This window comes from Convolutriloba macropyga, chromosome 7 (genome assembly GCF_964194025.1).
Source record: "Convolutriloba macropyga chromosome 7, txConMacr16.3, whole genome shotgun sequence".
Classification (NCBI taxonomy): domain Eukaryota; kingdom Metazoa; phylum Xenacoelomorpha; order Acoela; family Convolutidae; genus Convolutriloba; species Convolutriloba macropyga.
Genome location: NC_134474.1, coordinates 12,644,301 through 12,649,541, shown reverse-complemented (window position 1 = coordinate 12,649,541; position 5,241 = coordinate 12,644,301).

The window sequence follows — 5,241 nt, the reverse complement described above, 5'->3', positions numbered from 1 at the left end:
ATCGACTTCCGAAACGTTCAACTGCATGTCCTCGGCTCTTCTAATATAGTCTACTATGCTTTCGTTACTGTTTCTTCTCAAATTTGTTAAATCAGATATTATTTTTTGTCAACGAGGTCTCTCAAAACTTTTAAACCTCTTACAAAACACTCTCCAAGCTTCAGATCCTTTCCCTCTGAATGGTCGCAAAAAAATTGACTTCTTGTCGAGGCACTGAACAAGTTCACACGGAATGGCCATCAGCTTTTCGTCAAAAATATCTTTTCCCTTTCTATTGGCCGCATCAATTTTCTCCTGTGAAGTTCGTCCCCTCAGTGTAGGTTTTAACTCCCTATATCCTAAAGTGAGGTCAAGAAATTTATTCAACTTCAAAACATACATTCGTGCCTCAAACTTCGGAAAAACCTGAAGAGCTCTTCCTGTTATCTATGTTCCCTGCCCAATCAGCATCAGAAAAATTCAACAAAACCAGAACCTGAGTTTTACAGAAAGTTAAAGTTTGATTCATTGTTTCTCTTAAGTATCTAGAAAACACGCTTGACTGCTTCCCAATGAACTTCTCCGTAATTTTCAACAAACTAATTCACAGCTTAAGCAGGAAAACAAATATCGGGTCTACTCGACAAAGCTAAGTAGTTACGACAACCTATTAAACTTCGGAAATTAGTTTCGCTCATTCTAAGTTGCTCCTCAACCCCCTCCTGAGGAATAACGTTTTTTGAATTTTTACATTTTTTTTTCTAATTGTGTACGAATTGACCTACAGTTGCTCATTTTGAAAGTTTCTAAAATTTTTTCAATGTATTTCCGATGAAGTGCTCGGTAATTTTCATTCCTAAAAACCACGTCAAATGAGAATAGACACTCATTTTAAATTTCTTCGAAACTTCAGCGTGAAACCAATCACAAAAATTTTCAGAATTGCCTCAAACTATTAAGTCATCTACCCACAAGCAAAGAAAACCAGTTATTTTTCCAACCTGCTTTTTATAAACAAACATTTGTCATGAAAAAGTTAACGAAACTTAGTGTAATCAAGAAAGCCTTGATAATCAAAAACCAGTTTCTTCAAGACTGTTTCAATCCATAGAAGCTCTTTTAAATTTAAAAACAAATAGTTTTCCATTTCATCCAAAAGTTCGAAACCTTCAGGTTGTTTAAAGACTACATCTTCTTCAATCGGAGCAATTAGATAAGCAGTTTTTATGTCCAATTGTTTTAATTGATAATCGTTAGATTTAGACAGAGACATCAAAAATTTATTGGTTGAAAGTCTTGTTGTAAGTGAGTATGTTTCCTAAAAATTTTTTCCGAAAACTTCCCTAAAACCTTTTGCAACAAAATGAGCTTCATAGCGACATATATCACCATCAGGAACAAATTTCAAAGCAAAATGCCATCTTTTCCCTGCTGGTTTTCGTTCACTTTTCATTATGGACCAAACATCCTTTTCAATCAAAAAGTCGTACTCATTTTTCATTGCTTCGAACCAATTTGGATTTTGCAAAGCCTCATCAATATTTTTGGAAGCAAACGATTGGTAGCGAGTTGACTCAAAAAAGAAATTTAATTTGAATCATTATCAATGTCTTCGACCGATTTTTGTGTCTCCCTATGTTCGAAGTTATATTCCTTTTCATTAAATCCACATTTTTCGTCAATCTTCGCATTTCGAGTTCCCCTTTTTCGTCTTCAGAACCAATCAAATAATACTTACTACTATTAAAATTCCCGTAGAAAAATCCCTTTTTTGAAGTTTGATCTAAGTTCTTGCGAAATGGTTTTACAATATGCATAAATGTCGCACAACCAAAAAGTTTGACAAAAGATGAATTAGGTTTTTCATTGCACATCATTTCAAAAGGTGTTTTCTCAAGAACTGAATGCAAAAACATGTTTTTGACGTAAAAAGCCACGTTCAAAGCGTTCGTCCGATATTTTTTGTCCAAGCAAGCGTTGTCTAAGAAAGAGCGAGCCATAGCAACAGAAGTTCCCCAAATTCTTTTAATTTTTTCGATTTTCTTGTGGAGTGTATAAGTTTTCAAAAAATTCCTTGGTTCCTACAAAAGCGCTTAAACTCATTTGAAATATATCCTCCAACTCCATGAGAAACCAAAAATCCTGGTTTTCAAAAATCAGCACAAAACTGTTTTATATTATCCAAGCCGTCTTTGCTTGTTTTCATGGTGTAAATTTTTCAGACTGAAGCTATCTTCAAATCAAATGGCACAACAATGCCCATCAACAGCTTCAGGAGAATTTGACATCTGTATGCAAAATGTCCAAAGTTTTTTTCGCTCTTGTCATGCAATCTTTGGGAACCGACTGTTTTGTCTTCTTATTTAACTCAAAATCTTCAAAACACTCAATTTTCGAACCAACCCTTTTCACACACTCGACAGATTCTGGCATACGTTTCAAATCAGACAAATTTTATGGTCCCGTCTTTGCCACATTTGTAAACTGTCAACATTAAAGCAATTTTCATTAGAACAAGGAAAAATTTTCCAAACAAACAATCCATTTTCAACTTCAAAAAGAAACGAGACATTATAAAAAACAAGTTGAAGTTTTTCCCCGAAATAAACATCAACACCCGCCTCTCTTAGTTTTTAAAGAGCAATTAAGTTTTTTGAGTCATCAGGCACGAATAAAGCATCTTTAAAAACAATTTTTTTCAATTCTTCATTGCTATTCTAAGCAAAAAACTCAACATCCCCTTTTCCTAATATTGCGGAGTGCGCTTTGTTGGTATTGCGAATTTTCCAGAAAAATCTTCTTCCCGGTTAGCAAAAGTACTTTTATCTTTAATCATGTAGTTTGTTGCGCCAGAGTCAATGATAAAATTTTGATGTTCGACACAATTCTCACTCCAGAAAAAGCAAAAACTCTCCTCTTGTTGTTTGTCCGTAACTAAATTTTGACTCTCTTCCAAAATATTTTTTTGTTCGTTTTTCATATCATGGGATTCAAATTTTTAGTTAGTGAAACACCTATTGGCAATCTGCCCAAACTTTTGCACTTAAATCTTGTTAATTTTGGTTTAGATTTTTCGCCGTGAGGTTCCTGTTGTTTCGCAAGACAAAATTTTGAATTATGCCCCATCTTGTGACAATTAAAACAAGTTCGATCATTGGCAACAAGAACGGATTCTGGATTCTCTGTGTTTCTTTCGTTGCATTTCTCATTTTCAAAATTAATTAAATCACGTTTTATTTCATCCAAGGTTTATTCTTGACCATATTTTACCAGAGTACAAAAATTTTCAAATTTACAAGGAAGTCCCTTCCTTCAAAAGTATCGAGACAAACGTTTTATCACTTATTGACTCATCGACTTCCGAAAGGTTCGACTGCATGTCCTCGTCTCTTCTAATATAGTCTACTATGCTTTCGTTACTGTTTATTCTCAAATTTGTTAAATCAGTCATTAATTTTTGTCAACGCGGCCTCTCAAAACTTTTAAACCTATTACACAATACGCTCCAAGCTTCAGATCCTTTCCCCCTAAATGGTCAAAAAAATACTGACCTCTTTTCGAGGCACTGAACAAGTTCTTACGGATTGGCCATCAGCTTTTCGTCAAAAATATCTTTTCCCTTTCTATTGGCCGCATCAATGTTCTCCTGTGAAGTTCGTCCCATCAGTGTAGGTTTTAACACCCTATATCCTAAAGTGAGGTCAAGAATTTTATTCAACTTCAAAACGTATATTCGTGCCTCAAATTTCGGAAAAACCTGAAGAGCTCTTCCTGTTATCTATGTTCCCTGCCCAATCAGCATCAGAAAAATTCAACAAAACCAGAACCTGAGTTTTACAGAAAGTTAAAGTTTGATTCATTGTTTCTCTTAAGTATCTAAGAACACGCTTGGCTGCTTCCCAATGAACTTCTCCGTAATTTTCAACAAACTAATTCACAGCTTAAGCAGCAAAACAAATATCGGGTCTACTCGACAAAGGTAAATAGTTAAGACAACCCATTTAACTTCGGAAATTAGTTTCGCTCATTCTAAGTTGCTCCTCAACCCCATCCTGAGGAATAACGTTTTTTGAATTTTTATATTTTTTTTCTAATTGTGTACGAATTGACCTACAGTTGCTCATTTTGAAAGTTTCTGAAATTTTTTCAATGTATTTCCGATGAAGTGCTCGGTAATTTTCATTCCTAAAAACCACGTCAAATGAGAATAGACACTCATTTTAAATTTCTTCGAAACTTCAGCGTGAAACCAATCCCAAAAAATTTCAGAATTGCCTCAAACTATTAAGTCGTCTACCCACAAGCAAAGAAAACCAGTTATTTTTCCATCCTGCTTTTTATAAACAAACATTTGTCATAAAAAAGTTAACGAAAATTAGTGTAATCAAGAAAGCCTTCATAATCAAAAACCAGTTTCTTCAAGACTGTTTCAATCCATAGAAGCTCTTTTCAATTTACAAACAAATGGTTTTCCATTTCATCCAAAAAGTTCGAAACCTTCAGGTTGTTTAAAGACTACATCTTGTTCAATCGGAGCAATTAGATAAGCAGTTTTTATGTCCAATTGTTTTAATTGATAATTGTTAGATTTAGACAGAGACATAAAAATTTTATTGGTTGAAATTCTAGTTGTAAGTGAGTATGTTTCTTAAAAATCTTTTCCGAAAACTTGCCTAAAACCTTTTACAACAAAATGAGCTTCAAAGCGACACATATCACCATCAGGAACAAATTTCAAAGCAAAATGCCATCTTTTCCCTGCTGGTTTTCGTTCACTTTTCATTATGGACCAAACATCCTTTTCAATCAAAGAGTCGTACTCATTTTTCATTGCTTCGAACCAATTTGGATTTTGCAAAACCTTATCAATATTTTGGAAGCAAACGATTGTTAGCGAGTTAACTCAAAAAAGAAATTTCATTTGAATCATTATCAATGTCTTTGACGAAATTTTGTGTCTGCTTATATTCGAAGTTATATTCCTTTCCACTAAATCCACATTTTTCGCCAACTTTCGAATTTTGAGTTTCCCCTTTTCGTCTCCAGAACCAATCAAATAATACTTACTACTTTTAAAATTCCCATGGAAAAATCACTTTTTTGAAGTTTGATCTAGGTTTTTGCGAGATAGTTTTTCAATATGCATAAATGCCACACAACCAAAAAGTTTGACAAAAGATGAATTTGGTTTTTCATTTTACATCATTTCAAAAGGTGTTTTCTCAAGAACTGAATGCAAAAACATGTTTTTGACGTAAAAAG